General features: G+C 53.3%; 1 protein-coding gene across 1 annotated transcript in view; it reads right to left on the reverse strand.

Moving 5' to 3' along the window:
• The window catches only part of LOC138657333 (PC-esterase domain-containing protein 1A-like), a 37,919-nt gene extending 20,718 nt beyond the window's left edge, over positions 1-17,201 (reverse strand). The window contains exon 1 of the mRNA XM_069745067.1: positions 17,142-17,201. The gene's annotated coding sequence lies outside the window, so the exon portion shown is untranslated. The remainder of the gene's footprint in view (positions 1-17,141) is intronic.
• Positions 17,202-26,163: the final 8,962 nt, after the last annotated feature.

Genomic DNA, 26,163 nt, shown 5'->3' on the forward strand with positions numbered 1-26,163 from the left:
AGGAGTATTACACGGTACATCTCCCCACAGAGCCCGGTATGGTGAGTATTACACGGTACATCTCCCCACAGAGCCCGGTATGAGGAGTATTACACGGTACATCTCCCCACAGAGCCCGGTATGAGGAGTATTACACGGTACATCTCCCCACAGAGCCCGGTATGAGGAGTATTACACGGTACATCTCCCCACACAACCCGGTATGAGGAGTATTACACGGTACATCTCCTCACAGAGCCCGGTATGAGGAGTATTACACGGTACATCTCTCCACAGAGCCCGGTATGAGGAGTATTACACGGTACATCTCCCCACAGAGCCCGGTATGGTGAGTATTACACGGTACATCTCCCCACAGAGCCCGGTATGAGGAGTATTACACGGTACATCTCTCCACAGAGCCCGGTATGAGGAGTATTACACGGTACATCTCCCCACAGAGCCCGGTATGGTGAGTATTACACGGTACATCTCCTCACAGAGCCCGGTATGGTGAGTATTACACGGTACATCTCCCCACAAAACCCGGTATGGTGAGTATTACACGGTACATCTCCTCACAGAGCCCGGTATGAGGAGTATTACACGGTACATCTCTCCACAGAGCCCGGTATGGTGAGTATTACACGGTACATCTCCCCACAAAACCCGGTATGGTGAGTATTACACGGTACATCTCCTCACAGAGCCCGGTATGAGGAGTATTACACGGTACATCTCTCCACAGAGCCCGGTATGAGGAGTATTACACGGTACATCTCCCCACAGAGCCCGGTATGGTGAGTATTACACGGTACATCTCCTCACAGAGCCCGGTATGAGGAGTATTACACGGTACATCTCCCCACAGAGCCCGGTATGGTGAGTATTACACGGTACATCTCCTCACAGAGCCCGGTATGAGGAGTATTACACGGTACGTCTCCCCACAGAGCCCGGTATGGTGAGTATTACACGGTACATCTCCCCACAGAGCCCGGTATGAGGAGTATTACACGGTACATCTCCTCACAGAGCCCGGTATGAGGAGTATTACACGGTACATCTCCTCACAGAGCCCGGTATAAGGAGTATTACACGGTACATCTCCCCACAGAGCCCGGTATGAGGAGTATTACACGGTACATCTCCCCACACAACCCGGTATGGTGAGTATTACACGGTACATCTCCCCACAGAGCCCGGTATGGTGAGTATTACACGGTACATCTCCTCACAGAGCCCGGTATGGTGAGTATTACACGGTACGTCTCCCCACAGAGCCCGGTATGAGGAGTATTACACGGTACGTCTCCCCACAGAGCCCGGTATGAGGAGTATTACACGGTACGTCTCCCCACAGAGCCCGGTATGAGGAGTATTACACGGTACGTCTCCCCACAGAGCCCGGTATGAGGAGTATTACACGGTACGTCTCCCCACAGAGCCCGGTATGAGGAGTATTACACGGTACATCTCCCCACAGAGCCCGGTATGAGGAGTATTACACGGTACATCTCCCCACAGAGCCCGGTATGGTGAGTATTACACGGTACATCTCCCCACAGAGCCCGGTATGAGGAGTATTACACGGTACATCTCCTCACAGAGCCCGGTATGGTGAGTATTACACGGTACATCTCCCCACAGAGCCCGGTATGAGGAGTATTACACGGTACATCTCCTCACAGAGCCCGGTATAAGGAGTATTACACGGTACATCTCCCCACAGAGCCCGGTATGAGGAGTATTACACGGTACATCTCCCCACAGAGCCCGGTATGAGGAGTATTACACGGTACATCTCCCCACAGAGCCCGGTATGAGGAGTATTACACGGTACATCTCCCCACAGAGCCCGGTATGAGGAGTATTACACGGTACATCTCCTCACAGAGCCCGGTATGGTGAGTATTACACGGTACATCTCCCCACAGAGCCCGGTATGGTGAGTATTACACGGTACATCTCTTCACAGAGCCCGGTATGAGGAGTATTACACGGTACATCTCCCCACAGAGCCCGGTATGGTGAGTATTACACGGTACATCTCCCCACAGAGCCCGGTATGAGGAGTATTACACGGTACATCTCCTCACAGAGCCCGGTATGGTGAGTATTACACGGTACATCTCCCCACAGAGCCCGGTATGAGGAGTATTACACGGTACATCTCCTCACAGAGCCCGGTATGGTGAGTATTACACGGTACGTCTCCCCACAGAGCCCGGTATGAGGAGTATTACACGGTACGTCTCCCCACAGAGCCCGGTATGGTGAGTATTACACGGTACGTCTCCCCACAGAGCCCGGTATGGTGAGTATTACACGGTACGTCTCCCCACAGAGCCCGGTATGAGGAGTATTACACGGTACATCTCCTCACAGAGCCCGGTATGGTGAGTATTACACGGTACATCTCCCCACAGAGCCCGGTATGGTGAGTATTACAAGGTACGTCTCCCCACAGAGCCCGGTATGGTGAGTATTATACGGTCCGTCTCCCCACAGAGCCCGGTATGGTGAGTATTACACGGTACGTCTCCTCACAGAGCCCGGTATGGTGAGTATTACACGGTACGTCTCCCCACAGAGCCCGGTATGGTGAGTATTACACGGTACATCTCTTCACAGAGCCCGGTATGAGGAGTATTACACGGTACATCTCCCCACAGAGCCCGGTATGAGGAGTATTACACGGTACATCTCCCCACAGAGCCCGGTATGAGGAGTATTACACGGTACATCTCTTCACAGAGCCCGGTATGGTGAGTATTACACGGTACATCTCCTCACAGAGCCCGGTATGGTGAGTATTACACGGTACATCTCCTCACAGAGCCCGGTATGAGGAGTATTACACGGTACATCTCCTCACAGAGCCCGGTATGGTGAGTATTACACGGTACATCTCCTCACAGAGCCCGGTATGGTGAGTATTACACGGTACATCTCCCCACAGAGCCCGGTATGAGGAGTATTACACGGTACATCTCCTCACAGAGCCCGGTATGAGGAGTATTACACGGTACATCTCCCCACAGAGCCCGGTATGAGGAGTATTACACGGTACATCTCCTCACAGAGCCCGGTATGAGGAGTATTACACGGTACATCTCTTCACAGAGCCCGGTATGAGGAGTATTACACGGTACATCTCTTCACAGAGCCCGGTATGGTGAGTATTACACGGTACATCTCCCCACAGAGCCCAGTATGAGTATTACACGGTACATCTCCCCACAGAGCCCAGTATGAGTATTCCACGGTACATCTCCTCACAGAGCCCGGTATGGTGAGTATTACACGGTACATCTCCCCACAGAGCCCGGTATGAGGAGTATTACACGGTACATCTCCTCAAAGAGCCCGGTATGAGGAGTATTACACGGTACATCTCCTCACAGAGCCCGGTATGAGGAGTATTACACGGTACATCTCCCCACAGAGCCCGGTATGGTGAGTATTACACGGTACATCTCCTCACAGAGCCCGGTATGGTGAGTATTACACGGTACATCTCCCCACAGAGCCCGGTATGGTGAGTATTACACGGTACATCTCCTCACAGAGCCCGGTATGAGGAGTATTACACGGTACATCTCCCCACAGAGCCCGGTATGAGGAGTATTACACGGTACATCTCCCCACAGAGCCCGGTATGAGGAGTATTACACGGTACATCTCTTCACAGAGCCCGGTATGGTGAGTATTACACGGTACATCTCCTCACAGAGCCCGGTATGGTGAGTATTACACGGTACATCTCCCCACAGAGCCCGGTATGGTGAGTATTACACGGTACATCTCCTCACAGAGCCAGGTATGGTGAGTATTACACGGTACATCTCCCCACAGAGCCCGGTATGAGGAGTATTACACGGTACATCTCCTCACAGAGCCAGGTATGGTGAGTATTACACGGTACATCTCCCCACAGAGCCCGGTATGGTGAGTATTACACGGTACATCTCCTCACAGAGCCCGGTATGGTGAGTATTACACGGTACATCTCCCCACAGAGCCCGGTATGGTGAGTATTACACGGTACATCTCCTCACAGAGCCCGGTATGGTGAGTATTACACGGTACATCTCTCCACAGAGCCCGGTATGGTGAGTATTACACGGTACATCTCCCCACAGAGCCCGGTATGGTGAGTATTACACGGTACATCTCCTCACAGAGCCCGGTATGAGGAGTATTACACGATACATCTCCTCACAGAGCCCGGTATGGTGAGTATTACACGGTACATCTCCCCACAGAGCCCGGTATGGTGAGTATTACACGGTACATCTCCTCACAGAGCCCGGTATGGTGAGTATTACACGGTACATCTCCCCACAGAGCCCGGTATGAGGAGTATTACACGGTACATCTCCTCACAGAGCCCGGTATAAGGAGTATTACACGGTACATCTCCCCACAGAGCCCGGTATAAGGAGTATTACACGGTACATCTCCTCACAGAGCCCGGTATAAGGAGTATTACACGGTACATCTCCTCACAGAGCCCGGTATAAGGAGTATTACACGGTACGTCTCCTCACAGAGCCCGGTATAAGGAGTATTACACGGTACATCTCCTCACAGAGCCCGGTATAAGGAGTATTACACGGTACATCTCCTCACAGAGCCCGGTATAAGGAGTATTACACGGTACATCTCTTCACAGAGCCCGGTATGAGGAGTATTACACGGTACATCTCCCCACAGAGCCCGGTATGGTGAGTATTACACGGTACATCTCCCCACAGAGCCCGGTATGAGGAGTATTACACGGTACATCTCCCCACAGAGCCCGGTATGAGGAGTATTACACGGTACATCTCCCCACAGAGCCCGGTATGGTGAGTATTACACGGTACATCTCTCCACAGAGCCCGGTATGAGGAGTATTACACGGTACATCTCCCCACAGAGCCCGGTATGGTGAGTATTACACGGTACGTCTCTCCACAGAGCCCGGTATGAGGAGTATTACACGGTACATCTCCTCACAGAGCCCGGTATGAGGAGTATTACACGGTACATCTCCCCACAGAGCCCGGTATGGTGAGTATTACACGGTACATCTCCTCACAGAGCCCGGTATGGTGAGTATTACACGGTACATCTCCTCACAGAGCCCGGTATGAGGAGTATTACACTGTACGTCTCCCCACACAGCCCGGTATGAGGAGTATTACACGGTACGTCTCCCCACAGAGCCCGGTATGGTGAGTATTACACGGTACGTCTCCCCACAGAGCCCGGTATGGTGAGTATTACACGGTACGTCTCTCCACAGAGCCCGGTATGAGGAGTATTACACGGTACATCTCCCCACAGAGCCCGGTATGGTGAGTATTACACGGTACATCTCTCCACAGAGCCCGGTATGGTGAGTATTACACGGTACATCTCCCCACAGAGCCCGGTATGGTGAGTATTACACGGTACATCTCCCCACAGAGCCTGGTATGGTGAGTATTACACGGTACATCTCCTCACAGAGCCCGGTATGAGGAGTATTACACGGTACATCTCCCCACAGAGCCCGGTATGGTGAGTATTACACGGTACATCTCCCCACAGAGCACGGTATGAGGAGTATTACACGGTACATCTCCCCACAGAGCCCGGTATGGTGAGTATTACACGGTACATCTCCTCACAGAGCCCGGTATGGTGAGTATTACACGGTACATCTCCCCACAGAGCCCGGTATGGTGAGTATTACACGGTACATCTCCCCACAGAGCCCGGTATGGTGAGTATTACACGGTACATCTCCCCACAGAGCCCGGTATGGTGAGTATTACACGGTACATCTCCCCACAGAGCCCGGTATGGTGAGTATTACACGGTACATCTCCCCACAGAGCCCGGTATGGTGAGTATTACACGGTACATCTCCCCACAGAGCCCGGTATGAGGAGTATTACACGGTACATCTCCCCACAGAGCCCGGTATGGTGAGTATTACACGGTACATCTCCTCACAGAGCCCGGTATGAGGAGTATTACACGGTACATCTCCTCACAGAGCCCGGTATGAGGAGTATTACACGGTACATCTCCCCACAGAGCCCGGTATGGTGAGTATTACACGGTACATCTCCCCACAGAGCCCGGTATGGTGAGTATTACACGGTACATCTCCCCACAGAGCCCGGTATGGTGAGTATTACACGGTACATCTCCCCACAGAGCCCGGTATGAGGAGTATTACACGGTACATCTCCCCACAGAGCCCGGTATGGTGAGTATTACACGGTACATCTCCCCACAGAGCCCGGTATGAGGAGTATTACACGGTACATCTCCTCACAGACTTTATACCGGGGTGATGCGCTGTGGGATCAGTCAAATGTCGGACGTCTGCGCCCCTCAGGATATTCCGGGATCTGCACACAACATTCCCGGACCACCATATTCGGATCCCCCACCTGTGCCCACCAAGCTCCCACAATGCACGTCACCTATGATTCTTACCTGCAGCTCTCGCAGGGAGCGGAGCACTGACAGCCCCAATACTCCGCTCTCTGGTGATATGCTGCGCAGCTCTCCACGTCCCCCACAGTCAGGAACTAAAAATGTCCAGAGCAAATGTCAGGGACGATGGGCGGAGGTAACCCCCTCACTGCCAGCTGCGTCCTGTCCTGGGATCCCGAGCAATGCTCTGCAGCAGAACACTGCACAAAGTGCTGCCGAGAACGTGCGACGTTCTGCAGAAGAGCACAGTATACAGCTACAGGTGAGATGTTCTGCAGACAGGAGGATAGTACACAGCTATAGAGGAGATGTTCTGCAGACAGGAGGATAGTGCACAGCTATAGGGGAGATGTTCTGCAAACAGGAGGATAGTGCACAGCTACAGGTGAGATGTTCTGCAGACAGGAGGACAGTACACAGCTACAGGTGAGATGTTCTGCAGACAGGAGGATAGTACACAGCTATAGAGGAGATGTTCTGCAAACAGGAGGATAGTGCACAGCTATAGGGGAGATGTTCTGCAGACAGGAGGATAGTACACAGCTATAGGGGAGATGTTCTGCAGACAGGAGGATAGTACACAGCTATAGGGGAGATGTTCTGCAGACAGGAGGATAGTGCACAGCTATAGAGGAGATGCTCTGCAGACAGGAGGATAGTGCACAGCTATAGAGGAGATGCTCTGCAGACAGGAGGATAGTACACAGCTATAGGGGAGATGTTCTGCAGACAGGAGGATAGTACACAGCTATAGGGGAGATGCTCTGCAGACAGGAGGATAGTACACAGCTATAGGGGAGATGTTCTGCAGACAGGAGGATAGTACACAGCTATAGGGGAGATGTTCTGCAGACAGGAGGATAGTGCACAGCTATAGAGGAGATGCTCTGCAGACAGGAGGACAGTACACAGCTATAGGGGAGATGTTCTGCAGACAGGAGGATAGTACACAGCTATAGGGGGGATGCTCTGCAGACAGGAGGATAGTACACAGCTATAGGGGAGATGATCTGCAGACAGGAGGATAGTACACAGCTATAGGGGAGATGTTCTGCAGACAGGAGGACAGTACACAGCTATAGGGGAGATGATCTGCAGACAGGAGGATAGTACACAGCTATAGGGGAGATGTTCTGCAGACAGGAGGACAGTACACAGCTATAGGTGAGATGTTCTGCAGACAGGAGGACAGTACACATCTATAGGTGAGATGCTCTGCAGACAGGAGGACAGTACACATCTATAGGTGAGATGCTCTGCAGACAGGAGGCTAGTACACAGCTACAGGGGAGATGTTCTGCAGACAGGAGGATAGTACACAGCTATAGGGGAGATGTTCTGCAGACAGGAGGATAGTACACAGCTACAGGTGAGATGTTCTGCAGACAGGAGGACAGTACACAGCTATAGGGTAGATGTTCTGCAGACAGGAGGATAGTACACAGCTATAGGGGAGATGTTCTGCAGACTGGAGGATAGTACACAGCTATAGAGGAGATGTTCTGCAGACAGGAGGATAGTACACAGCTATAGGGGAGATGTTCTGCAGACAGGAGGATAGTACACAGCTATAGGGGAGATGTTCTGCAGACAGGAGGATAGTGCACAGCTATAGGGGAGGTGTTCTGCAGACAGGAGGATAGTGCACAGCTATAGGGGAGATGCTCTGCAGACAGGAGGATAGTACACAGCTATAGGGGAGATGCTCTGCAGACAGGAGGATAGTACACAGCTATAGGGGAGATGTTCTGCAGACAGGAGGATAGTGCACAGCTATAGGGGAGATGTTCTGCAGACAGGAGGATAGTGCACAGCTATAGGGGAGATGATCTGCAGACAGGAGGATAGTGCACAGCTATAGGGGAGATGATCTGCAGACAGGAGGATAGTACACAGCTATAGGGGAGATGTTCTGCAGACAGGAGGACAGTACACAGCTACAGGGGAGATGTTCTGCAGACAGGAGGATAGTACACAGATATAGGGGAGATGTTCTGCAGAGAGGAGGATAGTACACAGCTATAGAGGAGATGTTCTGCAGACAGGAGGATAGCACACAGCTATAGGGGAGATGTTCTGCAGACAGGAGGATAGCACACAGCTATAGGGGAGATGTTCTGCAGACAGGAGGATAGTGCACAGCTATAGGGGAGATGTTCTGCAGACAGCTGAGTTACACAGCTATAGGGGAGATGTTCTGCAGACAGGAGGATAGTACACAGCTATAGGGGAGATGCTCTCCAGACAGGAGGATAGCGCACAGCCATAGGGGAGATGTTCTGCAGACAGGAGGATAGTGCACAGCTATAGGGGAGATGTTCTGCAGACAGGAGGATAGTACACAGCTATAGGGGAGATGTTCTGCAGACAGGAGGATAGTACACAGCTATAGGGGAGATGCTCTGCAGACAGGAGGATAGTACACAGATATAGGGGAGATGTTCTGCAGACAGGAGGATAGTACACAGCTATAGGGGAGATGTTCTGCAGACAGGAGGATAGTGCACAGCTATAGGGGAGATGCTCTGCAGACAGCACAGTTACACAGCTATAGGGGAGACGCTCTGCAGACAGGAGGATAGTACACAGCTATAGGGGAGATGTTCTGCAGACAGGAGGATAGTACACAGCTATAGAGGAGATGTTCTGCAGACAGGAGGATAGTACACAGCTATAGAGGAGATGTTCTGCAGACAGGAGGATAGTGCACAGCTATAGGGGAGATGTTCTGCAGACAGGAGGATAGTGCACAGCTATAGGGGAGATGTTCTGCAGACAGGAGGATAGTGCACAGCTATAGGGGAGATGTTCTGCAGACAGGAGGATAGTACACAGCTATAGGGAAGATGTTCTGCAGACAGGAGGATAGTACACAGCTATAGGGGAGATGTTCTGCAGACAGGAGGATAGTACACAGATATAGGGGAGATGATCTGCAGACAGGAGGATAGTGCACAGCTATAGGGGAGACGTTCTGCAGACAGGAGGATAGTGCACAGCTATAGGGGAGATGTTCTGCAGACAGGAGGATAGTGCACAGCTATAGGGGAGATGATCTGCAGACAGGAGGATAGTGCACAGCTATAGGGGAGATGTTCTGCAGACAGGAGGACAGTACACAGCTATAGAGGAGATGTTCTGCAGACAGGAGGATAGTGCACAGCTATAGGGGAGATGTTCTGCAGACAGGAGGATAGTACACAGCTATAGGGGAGATGTTCTGCAGACAGGAGGATAGTACACAGCTATAGAGGAGATGTTCTGCAGACAGGAGGATAGTGCACAGCTATAGGGGAGATGTTCTGCAGACAGGAGGATAGTGCACAGCTATAGGGGAGATGTTCTGCAGACAGGAGGATAGTACACAGCTATAGAGGAGATGATCTGCAGACAGGAGGATAGTACACAGCTATAGGGGAGATGCTCTGCAGACAGGAGGATAGTACACAGCTATAGAGGAGATGTTCTGCAGACAGGAGGATAGTACACAGCTATAGGGGAGATGCTCTGCAGACAGGAGGATAGTACACAGATATAGGGGAGATGTTCTGCAGACAGGAGGATAGTACACAGCTATAGGGGAGATGATCTGCAGACAGGAGGATAGTACACAGCTATAGGGGAGATGTTCTGCAGACAGGAGGATAGTACACAGCTATAGGGGAGATGCTCTGCAGACAGGAGGATAGTGCACAGCTACAGGGGAGATGTTCTGCAGACAGGAGGATAGTGCACAGCTATAGGGGAGATGCTCTGCAGACAGCACAGTTACACAGCTATAGGGGAGACGCTCTGCAGACAGGAGGATAGTACACAGCTATAGGGGAGATGTTCTGCAGACAGGAGGATAGTGCACAGCTATAGGGGAGATGTTCTGCAGACAGGAGGATAGTGCACAGCTATAGGGGAGATGTTCTGCAGACAGGAGGATAGTGCACAGCTATAGGGGAGATGCTCTGCAGACAGGAGGATAGTGCACAGCTATAGGGGAGATGTTCTGCAGACAGCACAGTTACACAGCTATAGGGGAGACGTTCTGCAGACAGGAGGATAGTACACAGCTATAGGGGAGATGTTCTGCAGACAGGAGGATAGTGCACAGCTATAGGGGAGATGCTCTGCAGACAGCACAGTTACACAGCTATAGGGGAGACGCTCTGCAGACAGGAGGATAGTACACAGCTATAGGGGAGATGTTCTGCAGACAGGAGGATAGTACACAGCTATAGAGGAGATGTTCTGCAGACAGGAGGATAGTACACAGCTATAGAGGAGATGTTCTGCAGACAGGAGGATAGTGCACAGCTATAGGGGAGATGTTCTGCAGACAGGAGGATAGTGCACAGCTATAGGGGAGATGTTCTGCAGACAGGAGGATAGTGCACAGCTATAGGGGAGATGTTCTGCAGACAGGAGGATAGTACACAGCTATAGGGAAGATGTTCTGCAGACAGGAGGATAGTACACAGCTATAGGGGAGATGTTCTGCAGACAGGAGGATAGTACACAGATATAGGGGAGATGATCTGCAGACAGGAGGATAGTGCACAGCTATAGGGGAGACGTTCTGCAGACAGGAGGATAGTGCACAGCTATAGGGGAGATGTTCTGCAGACAGGAGGATAGTGCACAGCTATAGGGGAGATGATCTGCAGACAGGAGGATAGTGCACAGCTATAGGGGAGATGTTCTGCAGACAGGAGGACAGTACACAGCTATAGAGGAGATGTTCTGCAGACAGGAGGATAGTGCACAGCTATAGGGGAGATGTTCTGCAGACAGGAGGATAGTACACAGCTATAGGGGAGATGTTCTGCAGACAGGAGGATAGTACACAGCTATAGAGGAGATGTTCTGCAGACAGGAGGATAGTGCACAGCTATAGGGGAGATGTTCTGCAGACAGGAGGATAGTGCACAGCTATAGGGGAGATGTTCTGCAGACAGGAGGATAGTACACAGCTATAGAGGAGATGATCTGCAGACAGGAGGATAGTACACAGCTATAGGGGAGATGCTCTGCAGACAGGAGGATAGTACACAGCTATAGAGGAGATGTTCTGCAGACAGGAGGATAGTACACAGCTATAGGGGAGATGCTCTGCAGACAGGAGGATAGTACACAGATATAGGGGAGATGTTCTGCAGACAGGAGGATAGTACACAGCTATAGGGGAGATGATCTGCAGACAGGAGGATAGTACACAGCTATAGGGGAGATGTTCTGCAGACAGGAGGATAGTACACAGCTATAGGGGAGATGCTCTGCAGACAGGAGGATAGTGCACAGCTACAGGGGAGATGTTCTGCAGACAGGAGGATAGTGCACAGCTATAGGGGAGATGCTCTGCAGACAGCACAGTTACACAGCTATAGGGGAGACGCTCTGCAGACAGGAGGATAGTACACAGCTATAGGGGAGATGTTCTGCAGACAGGAGGATAGTGCACAGCTATAGGGGAGATGTTCTGCAGACAGGAGGATAGTGCACAGCTATAGGGGAGATGTTCTGCAGACAGGAGGATAGTGCACAGCTATAGGGGAGATGCTCTGCAGACAGGAGGATAGTGCACAGCTATAGGGGAGATGCTCTGCAGACAGCACAGTTACACAGCTATAGGGGAGACGTTCTGCAGACAGGAGGATAGTACACAGCTATAGGGGAGATGTTCTGCAGACAGGAGGATAGTACACAGCTATAGAGGAGATGTTCTGCAGACAGGAGGATAGTACACAGCTATAGGGGAGATGTTCTGCAGACAGGAGGATAGTGCACAGCTATAGGGGAGATGTTCTGCAGACAGGAGGATAGTACACAGCTATAGAGGAGATGTTCTGCAGACAGGAGGATAGTACACAGCTATAGAGGAGATGTTCTGCAGACAGGAGGATAGTACACAGCTATAGAGGAGATGTTCTGCAGACAGGAGGATAGTACACAGCTATAGAGGAGATGTTCTGCAGACAGGAGGATAGTACACAGCTATAGAGGAGATGTTCTGCAGACAGGAGGATAGTACACAGCTATAGAGGAGATGTTCTGCAGACAGGAGGATAGTACACAGCTATAGGGGAGATGCTCTGCAGACAGGAGGATAGTGCACAGCTATAGGGGAGATGTTCTGCAGACAGGAGGATAGTGCACAGCTATAGAGGAGATGTTCTGCAGACAGGAGGATAGTACACAGCTATAGGGGAGATGTTCTGCAGACAGGAGGATAGTACACATATATAGGGGAGATGCTCTGCAGACAGGATAGTACACAGCTATAGGGGAGATGTTCTGCAGACAGGAGGATAGTACACAGCTATAGGTGAGATGCTCTGCAGACAGGAGGATAGTGCACAGCTATAGAGGAGATGTTCTGCAGACAGGAGGATAGTACACAGCTATAGGGGAGATGTTCTGCAGACAGGAGGATAGTGCACAGCTATAGAGGAGATGTTCTGCAGACAGGAGGATAGTACACAGCTATAGGGGAGATGTTCTGCAGACAGGAGGATAGTACACATATATAGGGGAGATGCTCTGCAGACAGGATAGTACACAGCTATAGGGGAGATGTTCTGCAGACAGGAGGATAGTACACAGCTATAGGTGAGATGCTCTGCAGACAGGAGGATAGTGCACAGCTATAGGGGAGATGTTCTGCAGACAGGAGGATAGTACACAGATATAGGGGAGATGTTCTGCAGACAGGAGGATAGTGCACAGCTATAGAGGAGATGTTCTGCAGACAGGAGGATAGTACACAGCTATAGGGGAGATGTTCTGCAGACAGGAGGATAGTGCACAGCTATAGGGGAGACGTTCTGCAGACAGGAGGATAGTGCACAGCTATAGAGGAGATGATCTGCAGACAGGAGGATAGTGCACAGCTATAGGGGAGATGCTCTGCAGACAGCACAGTTACACAGCTATAGGGGAGATGTTCTTCAGACAGGAGGATAGTACACAGCTATAGGGGAGATGTTCTGCAGACAGGAGGATAGTACACAGCTATAGGGGAGATGTTCTGCAGACAGGAGGATAGTGCACAGCTATAGGGGATATGTTCTGCAGACAGGAAGATAGTGCACAGCTATAGGGGAGACGTTCTGCAGACAGGAGGATAGTGCACAGCTATAGAGGAGATGATCTGCAGACAGGAGGATAGTGCACAGCTATAGGGGAGATGCTCTGCAGACAGCACAGTTACACAGCTATAGGGGAGATGTTCTGCAGACAGGAGGATAGTACACAGCTATAGGGGAGATGTTCTGCAGACAGGAGGATAGTGCACAGCTATAGGGGAGATGCTCTGCAGACAGGAGGATAGTACACAGCTATAGGGGAGATGTTCTGCAGACAGGAGGATAGTGCACAGCTATAGGGGATATGTTCTGCAGACAGGAAGATAGTGCACAGCTATAGGGGAGATGCTCTGCAGACAGCACAGTTACACAGCTATAGAGGAGATGTTCTGCAGACAGGAGGATAGTACACAGCTATAGGGGAGATGTTCTGCAGACAGGAGGATAGTACACAGCTATAGGGGAGATGTTCTGCAGACTGGAGGATAGTACACAGCTATAGGGGAGATGTTCTGCAGACAGGAGGATAGTACACAGCTATAGGGGAGATGTTCTGCAGACAGGAGGATAGTACACAGCTATAGGGGAGATGTTCTGCAGACAGGAGGATAGTACACAGCTATAGGGGAGATGTTCTGCAGACAGGAGGATAGTGCACAGCTATAGGGGAGATGTTCTGCAGACAGGAGGATAGTGCACAGCTATAGGGGAGATGTTCTGCAGACAGGAGGATAGTACACAGCTATAGAGGAGATGTTCTGCAGACAGGAGGATAGTACACAGCTATAGGGGAGATGTTCTGCAGACAGGAGGATAGTGCACAGCTATAGGGGAGATGTTCTGCAGACAGGAGGATAGTACACAGCTATAGAGGAGATGTTCTGCAGACAGGAGGATAGTACACAGCTATAGGGGAGATGCTCTGCAGACAGGAGGATAGTACACAGCTATAGAGGAGATGTTCTGCAGACAGGAGGATAGTACACAGCTATAGGGGAGATGTTCTGCAGACAGGAGGATAGTGCACAGCTATAGGGGAGATGCTCTGCAGACAGGAGGATAGTGCACAGCTATAGGGGAGATGTTCTGCAGACAGGAGGATAGTGCACAGCTATAGGGGAGACGATCTGCAGACAGGAGGATAGTGCACAGCTATAGGGGAGACGTTCTGCAGACAGGAGGATAGTGCACAGCTATAGGGGAGATGTTCTGCAGACAGGAGGATAGTACACAGCTATAGGGGAGATGTTCTGCAGACAGGAGGATAGTGCACAGCTATAGGGGAGATGTTCTGCAGACAGGAGGATAGTACACAGCTATAGGGGAGATGTTCTGCAGACAGGAGGATAGTACACAGCTATAGGGGAGATGTTCTGCAGACAGGAGGATAGTGCACAGCTATAGGGGAGATGCTCTGCAGACAGGAGGATAGTGCACAGCTATAGAGGAGATGTTCTGCAGACAGGAGGATAGTACACAGCTATAGGGGAGATGTTCTGCAGACAGGAGGATAGTACACAGCTATAGGGGAGATGATCTGCAGACAGGAGGATAGTGCACAGCTATAGGGGAGATGTTCTGCAGACAGGAGGACAGTACACAGCTATAGGGGAGATGTTCTGCAGACAGGAGGATAGTACACAGCTATAGGGGAGATGTTCTGCAGACAGGAGGATAGTACACAGCTATAGGGGAGATGTTCTGCAGACAGGAGGACAGTACACAGCTATAGGGGAGATGTTCTGCAGACAGGAGGATAGTGCACAGCTATAGGGGAGATGCTCTGCAGACAGGAGGATAGTACACAGCTATAGGGGAGATGTTCTGCAGACAGGAGGATAGTGCACAGCTATAGAGGAGATGTTCTGCAGACAGGAGGATAGTACACAGCTATAGGGGAGATGTTCTGCAGACAGGAGGATAGTACACAGCTATAGGGGAGATGTTCTGCAGACAGGAGGATAGTGCACAGCTATAGGGGAGATGTTCTGCAGACAGGAGGATAGTGCACAGCTATAGGGGAGATGTTCTGCAGACAGGAGGATAGTGCACAGCTATAGGGGAGATGTTCTGCAGACAGGAGGATAGTATACAGCTATAGGGGAGATGCTCTGCAGACAGGAGGATAGTACACAGCTATAGGGGAGATGTTCTGCAGACAGGAGGATAGTACACAGCTATAGGGGAGATGTTCTGCAGACAGGAGGATAGTGCACAGCTATAGGGGAGATGTTCTGCAGACAGGAGGATAGTGCACAGCTATAGGGGAGACGCTCTGCAGACAGGAGGATAGTGCACAGCTATAGGGGAGATGTTCTGCAGACAGGAGGATAGTACACAGCTATAGGGGAGATGCTCTGCAGACAGGAGGATAGTATACAGCTATAGAGGAGATGTTCTGCAGACAGGAGGATAGTGCACAGCTATAGGGGAGACGCTCTGCAGACAGGAGGATAGTGCACAGCTATAGGGGAGATGTTCTGCAGACAGGAGGATAGTATACAGCTATAGAGGAGATGTTCTGCAGACAGGAGGATAGTGCACAGCTATAGGGGAGATGTTCTGCAGACAGGAGGATAGTGCACAGCTATAGGGGAGACGCTCTGCAGACAGGAGGATAGTGCACAGCTATAGGGGAGATGTTCTGCAGACAGGAGGATAGTGCACAGCTATAGGGGAGATGCTCTGCAGACAGGAGGATAGTACACAGCTATAGGGGAGATGTTCTGCAGACAGGAGGATAGTACACAGCTACAGGGGAGATGTTCTGCAGACAGGAGGATAGTACACAGCTATAGGGGAGATGTTCTGCAGACAGGAGGATAGTGCACAGCTATAGGGGAGATGTTCTGCAGACAGGAGGATAGTGCACAGCTATAGGGGAGACGCTCTGCAGACAGGAGGATAGTGCACAGCTATAGGGGAGACGCTCTGCAGACAGGAGGATAGTGCACAGCTATAGGGGAGATGCTCTGCAGACAGGAGGATAGTACACAGCTATAGGGGAGATGTTCTGCAGACAGGAGGATAGTGCACAGCTATAGGGGAGACGCTCTGCAGACAGGAGGATAGTGCACAGCTATAGAGGAGATGTTCTGCAGACAGGAGGATAGTACACAGCTATAGGGGAGATGCTCTGCAGACAGGAGGATAGTGCACAGCTATAGGGGAGACGCTCTGCAGACAGGAGGATAGTACACAGCTATAGGGGAGATGTTCTGCAGACAGGAGGATAGTGCACAGCTATAGAGGAGATGTTCTGCAGACAGGAGGATAGTGCACAGCTATAGGGGAGATGTTCTGCAGACAGGAGGATAGTATACAGCTATAGGGGAGATGCTCTGCAGACAGGAGGATAGTATACAGCTATAGGGGAGATGCTCTGCAGACAGGAGGATAGTACACAGCTATAGGGGAGATGCTCTGCAGACAGGAGGATAGTGCACAGCTATAGGGGAGATGTTCTGCAGACAGGAGGATAGTGCACAGCTATAGGGGAGATGCTCTGCAGACAGCACAGTTACACAGCAGTATATCCGGGGCACAGCGCACACCCGGCAGGCTATAGGCCGCGGTACCGCACACCTCACACCCACCTTCCGTTCTCACCTCCGTTACCGGGACAAACTGGACACACCGAGAACAGCGCGAAACTCCACAGGTGGCCCCGCCCACACGAGCTTCCGCAAATCCCTCCCCCATCACTCCGCCCACAGCTGCACCGCCCACTGGGTGAGCCCGCCCTTTTCTGTTGTTATCACTTATGACCACGCCCACACAACTTTTAAAAAACTTAAAGACAAGGGCCACGTGCAGAGTTGGGGGCGGAGCAAACAAGAAAGAGGCGGATCCGGAGGGAGGGGAAATCTCTCCATGAAATCTTCACGTTATTAGGTAAGTGCACTCATAACGGGGAGTAGAGAAAGAGGTGTGTACATAGCGGAGAGGGCGGAGCTAGCGGGGAGAGGGCGGAGCCAGCGAGGAGAGCATGTTTGAGATCAGGAGAGCAAGAGTGTGCACCACGTGACGTTCGGTGCTAGGTCACGCGGGGAAGGTTGGGGGCGGGTCTTATAGCAGCTGAGGAAAATATTTCACAACACTTCACATTCACCCGACCGCAGTATTTATAGGAGGCAGAGGTGACGGACAGGACCGGTGCCGTATACTGACGTCAAGTACTGACTGGAAGTGAAAAGTGAGGCGTCTAGTGTGCGCTCCGCTCTATAGTGAGGCGTCTAGTGTGCGCTCCGCTCTATAGTGAGGCGTCTAGTGTGCGCTCCGCTCTGTAGTGAGGCGTCTAGTGTGCGCTCCGCTCTATAGTGAGGCGTCTAGTGTGCGCTCCGCTCTATAGTGAGGCGTCTAGTGTGCGCTCCGCTCTATAGTGAGGCGTCTAGTGTGCGCTCCGCTCTATAGTGAGGCGTCTAGTGTGCGCTCCGCTCTATAGTGAGGCGTCTAGTGTGCGCTCCGCTCTATAGTGAGACGTCTAGTGTGCGCTCCGCTCTGTAGTGAGGCGTCTAGTGTGCGCTCCGCTCTATAGTGAGGCCTCTAGTGTGCGCTCCGCTCTATAGTGAGACGTCTAGTGTGCGCTCCGCTCTATAGTGAGACGTCTAGTGTGCGCTCCGCTCTATAGTGAGGCGTCTAGTGTGCGCTCCGCTCTATAGTGAGGCGTCTAGTGTGCGCTCCGCTCTATAGTGAGGTGTCTAGTGTGCGCTCCGCTCTATAGTGAGGCGTCTAGTGTGCGCTCCGCTCTATAGTGAGGCGTCTAGTGTGCGCTCCGCTCTGTAGTGAGGCGTCTAGTGTGCGCTCCGCTCTATAGTGAGGCGTCTAGTGTGCGCTCCGCTCTATAGTGAGGCGTCTAGTGTGCGCTCCGCTCTATAGTGAGGCGTCTAGTGTGCGCTCCGCTCTATAGTGAGGCGTCTAGTGTGCGCTCCGCTCTATAGTGAGGCGTCTAGTGTGCGCTCCGCTCTATAGTGAGGTGTCTAGTGTGCGCTCCGCTCTATAGTGAGGCCTCTAGTGTGCGCTCCGCTCTATAGTGAGGCGTCTAGTGTGCGCTCCGCTCTATAGTGAGGAGTCTAGTGTGCGCTCCGCTCTATAGTGAGGAGTCTAGTGTGCGCTCCGCTCTATAGTGAGGCGTCTAGTGTGCGCTCCGCTCTATAGTGAGGAGTCTAGTGTGCGCTCCGCTCTATAGTGAGGCGTCTAGTGTGCGCTCCGCTCTATAGTGAGGAGTCTAGTGTGCGCTCCGCTCTATAGTGAGGCGTCTAGTGTGCGCTCCGCTCTATAGTGAGGCGTCTAGTGTGCGCTCCGCTCTATAGTGAGGCGTCTAGTGTGCGCTCCGCTCTATAGTGAGGTGTCTAGTGTGCGCTCCGCTCTATAGTGAGGTGTCTAGTGTGCGCTCCGCTCTATAGTGAGGCCTCTAGTGTGCGCTCCGCTCTATAGTGAGGTGTCTAGTGTGCGCTCCGCTCTATAGTGAGGCGTCTAGTGTGCGCTCCGCTCTATAGTGAGGAGTCTAGTGTGCGCTCCGCTCTATAGTGAGGAGTGTAGTGTGCGCTCCGCTCTATAGTGAGGTGTCTAGTGTGCGCTCCGCTCTATAGTGAGGCGTCTAGTGTGCGCTCCGCTCTATAGTGAGGCGTCTAGTGTGCGCTCCGCTCTATAGTGAGGCGTCTAGTGTGCGCTCCGCTCTATAGTGAGGAGTCTAGTGTGCGCTCCGCTCTATAGTGAGGAGTCCAGTGTGCGCTCCGCTCTATAGTGAGGCGTCTAGTGTGCGCTCCGCTCTATAGTGAGGAGTCTAGTGTGCGCTCTGCTCTATAGTGAGGAGTCTAGTGTGCGCTCCGCTCTATAGTGAGGCCTCTAGTGTGCGCTCTGCTCTATAGTGAGGCGTCTATTGTGCGCTCCGCTCTATAGTGAGGCCTCTAGTGTGCGCTCTGCTCTATAGTGAGGCGTCTAGTGTGCGCTCCGCTCTATAGTGAGGAGTCTAGTGTGCGCTCCGCTCTATAGTGAGGCGTCTAGTGTGCGCTCCGCTCTATAGTGAGGCGTCTAGTGTGCGCTCCGCTCTATAGTGAGGCGTCTAGTGTGCGCTCCGCTCTATAGTGAGGCCTCTAGTGTGCGCTCCGCTCTATAGTGAGGAGTCTAGTGTGCGCTCCGCTCTATAGTGAGGTGTCTAGTGTGCGCTCCGCTCTATAGTGAGGCGTCTAGTGTGCGCTCCGCTCTATAGTGAGGCGTCTAGTGTGCGCTCCGCTCTATAGTGAGGCGTCTAGTGTGCGCTCCGCTCTATATTGAGGCGTCTAGTGTGCGCTCCGCTCTATAGTGAGGCGTCTAGTGTGCGCTCCGCTCCCTGGTGAGGCGTCTAGTGTGCGCTCCGCTCTATAGTGAGACGTCTAGTGTGCGCTCCGCTCTATAGTGAGGCGTCTAGTGTGCGCTCCGCTCTATATTGAGGCGTCTAGTGTGCGCTCCGCTCTATAGTGAGGCGTCTAGTGTGCGCTCCGCTCTATAGTGAGACGTCTAGTGTGCGCTCCGCTCTATAGTGAGGTGTCTAGTGTGCGCTCCGCTCTATAGTGAGGTGTCTAGTGTGCGCTCCGCTCTATAGTGAGGTGTCTAGTGTGCGCTCCGCTCTATAGTGAGGAGTCTAGTGTGCGCTCCGCTCTATAGTGAGGCGTCTAGTGTGCGCTCCGCTCTATAGTGAGGCGTCTAGTGTGCGCTCCGCTCTATATTGAGGCGTCTAGTGTGCGCTCCGCTCTATAGTGAGGCGTCTAGTGTGCGCTCCGCTCTATAGTGAGACGTCTAGTGTGCGCTCCGCTCTATAGTGAGGTGTCTAGTGTGCGCTCCGCTCTATAGTGAGGTGTCTAGTGTGCGCTCCGCTCTATAGTGAGGTGTCTAGTGTGCGCTCCGCTCTATAGTGAGGAGTCTAGTGTGCGCTCCGCTCTATAGTGAGGCGTCTAGTGTGCGCTCCGCTCTATAGTGAGGCGTCTAGTGTGCGCTCCGCTCTATAGTGAGGCGTCTAGTGTGCGCTCCGCTCTATAGTGAGGCGTCTAGTGTGCGCTCCGCTCTATAGTGAGACGTCTAGTGTGCGCTCCGCTCTATAGTGAGGCGTCTAGTGTGCGCTCCGCTCTATAGTGAGACGTCTAGTGTGCGCTCCGCTCTATAGTGAGGAGTCTAGTGTGCGCTCCGCTCTATAGTGAGGCGTCTAGTGTGCGCTCCGCTCTATAGTGAGGCGTCTAGTGTGCGCTCCGCTCCCTGGTGAGACGTCTAGTGTGCGCTCCGCTCTATAGTGAGGTGTCTAGTGTGCGCTCCGCTCTATAGTGAGGCGTCTAGTGTGCGCTCCGCTCTATAGTGAGGCGTCTATTGTGCGCTCCGCTCTATAGTGAGGCGTCTAGTGTGCGCTCCGCTCTATAGTGAGACGTCTAGTGTGCGCTCCGCTCTATAGTGAGGAGTCTAGTGTGCGCTCCGCTCTATAGTGAGGCGTCTAGTGTGCGCTCCGCTCTATAGTGAGACGTCTAGTGTGCGCTCCGCTCTATAGTGAGGAGTCTAGTGTGCGCTCCGCTCTATATTGAGGCGTCTAGTGTGCGCTCCGCTCTATAGTGAGACGTCTAGTGTGCGCTCCGCTCTATAGTGAGGAGTCTAGTGTGCGCTCCGCTCTATAGTGAGGCGTCTAGTGTGCGCTCCGCTCTATAGTGAGGCGTCTAGTGTGCGCTCCGCTCTATAGTGAGGCGTCTAGTGTGCGCTCCGCTCTATAGTGAGGCGTCTAGTGTGCGCTCCGCTCTGTAGTGAGGAGTCTAGTGTGCGCTCTGCTCTATAGTGAGGCGTCTAGTGTGCGCTCCGCTCTATAGTGAGGCGTCTAGTGTGCGCTCCGCTCTATAGTGAGGCGTCTAGTGTGCGCTCCGCTCTATAGTGAGGCGTCTAGTGTGCGCTCCGCTCTATAGTGAGGCGTCTAGTGTGCGCTCCGCTCTCTGGTGAGGCCTCTAGTGTGCGCTCCGCTCTATAGTGAGGCGTCTAGTGTGCGCTCCGCTCTCTGGTGAGGCGTCTAGTGTGCGCTCCGCTCTATAGTGAGGCGTCTAGTGTGCGCTCCGCTCCCTGGTGAGACGTCTAGTGTGCGCTCCGCTCTATAGTGAGGCGTCTAGTGTGCGCTCCGCTCCCTGGTGAGACGTCTAGTGTGCGCTCCGCTCTATAGTGAGGTGTCTAGTGTGCGCTCCGCTCTATAGTGAGGCGTCTAGTGTGCGCTCCGCTCTATAGTGAGGCGTCTAGTGTGCGCTCCGCTCTATAGTGAGGAGTCTAGTGTGCGCTCCGCTCTATAGTGAGGCGTCTAGTGTGCGCTCCGCTCTATAGTGAGGCGTCTAGTGTGCGCTCCGCTCTATAGTGAGGCGTCTAGTGTGCGCTCCGCTCTATAGTGAGGAGTCTAGTGTGCGCTCCGCTCTATAGTGAGGCGTCTAGTGTGCGCTCCGCTCTATAGTGAGGCGTCTAGTGTGCGCTCCGCTCTATAGTGAGGCGTCTAGTGTGCGCTCCGCTCTATAGTGAGGAGTCTAGTGTGCGCTCCGCTCTATAGTGAGGAGTCTAGTGTGCGCTCCGCTCTATAGTGAGGCGTCTAGTGTGCGCTCCGCTCTATAGTGAGGCGTCTAGTGTGCGCTCCGCTCTATAGTGAGGAGTCTAGTGTGCGCTCCGCTCTATAGTGAGGCGTCTAGTGTGCGCTCCGCTCTATAGTGAGGAGTCTAGTGTGCGCTCCGCTCTATAGTGAGGCGTCTAGTGTGCGCTCCGCTCTATAGTGAGGCGTCTAGTGTGCGCTCCGCTCTATAGTGAGGAGTCTAGTGTGCGCTCCGCTCTATAGTGAGGCGTCTAGTGTGCGCTCCGCTCTATAGTGAGGCGTCTAGTGTGCGCTCCGCTCTATAGTGAGGCATCTAGTGTGCGCTCCGCTCTATAGTGAGGCGTCTAGTGTGCGCTCCGCTCTATAGTGAGGAGTCTAGTGTGCGCTCCGCTCTCTGGTGAGGCGTCTAGTGTGCGTTCCGCTCTATAGTGAGGCGTCTAGTGTGCGCTCCGCTCTCTGGTGAGGCGTCTAGTGTGCGCTCCGCTCTATAGTGAGGCGTCTAGTGTGCGCTCCGCTCTATAGTGAGGCGTCTAGTGTGCGCTCCGCTCTATAGTGAGGCGTCTAGTGTGCGCTCCGCTCTATAGTGAGGAGTCTAGTGTGCGCTCCTCTCTCTGGTGAGGAGTCTAGTGTGCGCTCCGCTCTCTGGTGAGGCGTCTAGTGTGCGTTCCGCTCTATAGTGAGGCGTCTAGTGTGCGCTCCGCTCTCTGGTGAGGCGTCTAGTGTGCGCTCCGCTCTATAGTGAGGCGTCTAGTGTGCGCTCCGCTCTATAGTGAGGCGTCTAGTGTGCGCTCCGCTCTATAGTGAGGCGTCTAGTGTGCGCTCCGCTCTATAGTGAGGAGTCTAGTGTGCGCTCCTCTCTCTGGTGAGGAGTCTAGTGTGCGCTCCGCTCTCTGGTGAGGCGTCTAGTGTGCGCTCCGCTCTATAGTGAGGCGTCTAGTGTGCGCTCCGCTCTATAGTGAGGAGTCTAGTGTGCGCTCCGCTCTATAGTGAGGAGTCTAGTGTGCGCTCCGCTCTATAGTGAGGCGTCTAGTGTGCGCTCCGCTCTATAGTGAGGCGTCTAGTGTGCGCTCCGCTCTATAGTGAGGCGTCTAGTGTGCGCTCCGCTCTATAGTGAGGCGTCTAGTGTGCGCTCCGCTCTATAGTGAGGCGTCTAGTGTGCGCTCCGCTCTATAGTGAGGCGTCTAGTGTGCGCTCCGCTCTCTGGTGAGGAGTCTAGTGTGCGCTCCGCTCTATAGTGAGGCGTCTAGTGTGCGCTCCGCTCTATAGTGAGGCGTCTAGTGTGCGCTCCGCTCTATAGTGAGGCGTCTAGTGTGCGCTCCGCTCTCTGGTGAGGCGTCTAGTGTGCGCTCCGCTCTATAGTGAGGAGTCTAGTGTGCGCTCCTCTCTCTGGTGAGGAGTCTAGTGTGCGCTCCGCTCTCTGGTGAGGTGTCTAGTGTGCGCTCCGCTCTATAGTGAGGCGTCTAGTGTGCGCTCCGCTCTATAGTGAGGCGTCTAGTGTGCGCTCCGCTCTATAGTGAGGCGTCTAGTGTGCGCTCCGCTCTATAGTGAGGCGTCTAGTGTGCGCTCCGCTCTATAGTGAGGCGTCTAGTGTGCGCTCCGCTCTATAGTGAGGCGTCTAGTGTGCGCTCCGCTCTATAGTGAGGCGTCTAGTGTGCGCTCCGCTCTATAGTGAGGCGTCTAGTGTGCGCTCCACTCTCTGGTGAGGCGTCTAGTGTGCGCTCCGCTCTATAGTGAGGCGTCTAGTGTGCGCTCCGCTCTATAGTGAGGCGTCTAGTGTGCGCTCCGCTCTATAGTGAGGCGTCTAGTGTGCGCTCCGCTCTATAGTGAGGAGTCTAGTGTGCGCTCCGCTCTATAGTGAGGCGTCTAGTGTGCGCTCCGCTCTATAGTGAGGCGTCTAGTGTGCGCTCCGCTCTATAGTGAGGCGTCTAGTGTGCGCTCCGCTCTATAGTGAGGCGTCTAGTGTGCGCTCCGCTCTATAGTGAGGCGTCTAGTGTGCGCTCCGCTCTATAGTGAGGCGTCTAGTGTGCGCTCCACTCTCTGGTGAGGCGTCTAGTGTGCGCTCCGCTCTATAGTGAGGCGTCTAGTGTGCGCTCCGCTCTATAGTGAGGCGTCTAGTGTGCGCTCCGCTCTATAGTGAGGCGTCTAGTGTGCGCTCCGCTCTATAGTGAGGAGTCTAGTGTGCGCTCCGCTCTATAGTGAGGCGTCTAGTGTGCGCTCCGCTCTATAGTGAGGCGTCTAGTGTGCGCTCCGCTCTATAGTGAGGCGTCTAGTGTGCGCTCCGCTCTATAGTGAGGCGTCTAGTGTGCGCTCCGCTCTATAGTGAGACGTCTAGTGTGCGCTCCGCTCTATAGTGAGACGTCTAGTGTGCGCTCCGCTCTATAGTGAGGCGTCTAGTGTGCGCTCCGCTCTATAGTGAGACGTCTAGTGTGCGCTCCGCTCTATAGTGAGGCGTCTAGTGTGCGCTCCGCTCTATAGTGAGGCCTCTAGTGTGCGCTCCGCTCTATAGTGAGGCGTCTAGTGTGCGCTCCGCTCTCTGGTGAGGCGTCTAGTGTGCGCTCCGCTCTATAGTGAGGCGTCTAGTGTGCGCTCCGCTCTATAGTGAGGCGTCTAGTGTGCGCTCCGCTCTCTGGTGAGGCGTCTAGTGTGCGCTCCGCTCTATAGTGAGTAGTCTAGTGTGCGCTCCGCTCTATAGTGAGGCGTCTAGTGTGCGCTCCGCTCTATAGTGAGGCGTCTAGTGTGCGCTCCGCTCTCTGGTGAGGCGTCTAGTGTGCGCTCCGCTCTGTAGTGAGGCGTCTAGTGTGCGCTCCGCTCTATATTGAGGTGTCTATTGTGCGCTCCGCTCTATAGTGAGGCGTCTAGTGTGCGCTCCGCTCTATATTGAGGTGTCTATTGTGCGCTCCGCTCTATAGTGAGGCGTCTAGTGTGCGCTCTGCTCTATAGTGAGGCGTCTAGTGTGCGCTCCGCTCTGTAGTGAGGCGTCTAGTGTGCGCTCCGCTCTATAGTGAGACGTCTAGTGTGCGCTCCGCTCTATAGTGAGACGTCTAGTGTGCGCTCCGCTCTGTAGTGAGGCGTCTAGTGTGCGCTCCGCTCTATAGTGAGGAGTCTAGTGTGCGCTCCGCTCTATTTTGAGGCGTCTAGTGTGCGCTCCGCTCTATAGTGAGGAGTCTAGTGTGCGCTCTGCTCTATAGTGAGGAGTCTAGTGTGCGCTCCGCTCTCTGGTGAGGCGTCTAGTGTGCGCTCCGCTCTATAGTGAGGAGTCTACTGTGCGCTCCGCTCTATAGTGAGGAGTCTAGTGTGCGCTCCGCTCTATTTTGAGGCGTCTAGTGTGCGCTCCGCTCTATAGTGAGGAGTCTAGTGTGCGCTCTGCTCTATAGTGAGGAGTCTAGTGTGCGCTCCGCTCTATAGTGAGGCGTCTAGTGTGCGCTCCGCTCTATAGTGAGGCGTCTAGTGTGCGCTCCGCTCTATAGTGAGGCGTCTAGTGTGCGCTCCGCTCTATAGTGAGGCGTCTAGTGTGCGCTCCGCTCTGTAGTGAGGCGTCTAGTGTGCGCTCCGCTCTATAGTGAGACGTCTAGTGTGCGCTCCGCTCTATAGTGAGGCGTCTAGTGTGCGCTCCGCTCTATAGTGAGGCGTCTAGTGTGCGCTCCGCTCTATAGTGAGACGTCTAGTGTGCGCTCCGCTCTATAGTGAGGCGTCTAGTGTGCGCTCCGCTCTATAGTGAGACGTCTAGTGTGCGCTCCGCTCTATAGTGAGGCGTCTAGTGTGCGCTCCGCTCTCTGGTGAGGCGTCTAGTGTGCGCTCCGCTCTATAGTGAGGCGTCTAGTGTGCGCTCCGCTCTCTGGTGAGGCGTCTAGTGTGCGCTCCGCTCTATAGTGAGGCGTCTAGTGTGCGCTCCGCTCTATAGTGAGGCGTCTAGTGTGCGCTCCGCTCTATAGTGAGGCGTCTAGTGTGCGCTCCGCTCTCTGGTGAGGAGTCTAGTGTGCGCTCCGCTCTATAGTGAGGCGTCTAGTGTGCGCTCCGCTCTATAGTGAGGTGTCTAGTGTGCGCTCCGCTCTATAGTGA

This window comes from Ranitomeya imitator, chromosome 1 (assembly GCF_032444005.1).
Source record: "Ranitomeya imitator isolate aRanImi1 chromosome 1, aRanImi1.pri, whole genome shotgun sequence".
Taxonomy (NCBI): domain Eukaryota; kingdom Metazoa; phylum Chordata; class Amphibia; order Anura; family Dendrobatidae; genus Ranitomeya; species Ranitomeya imitator.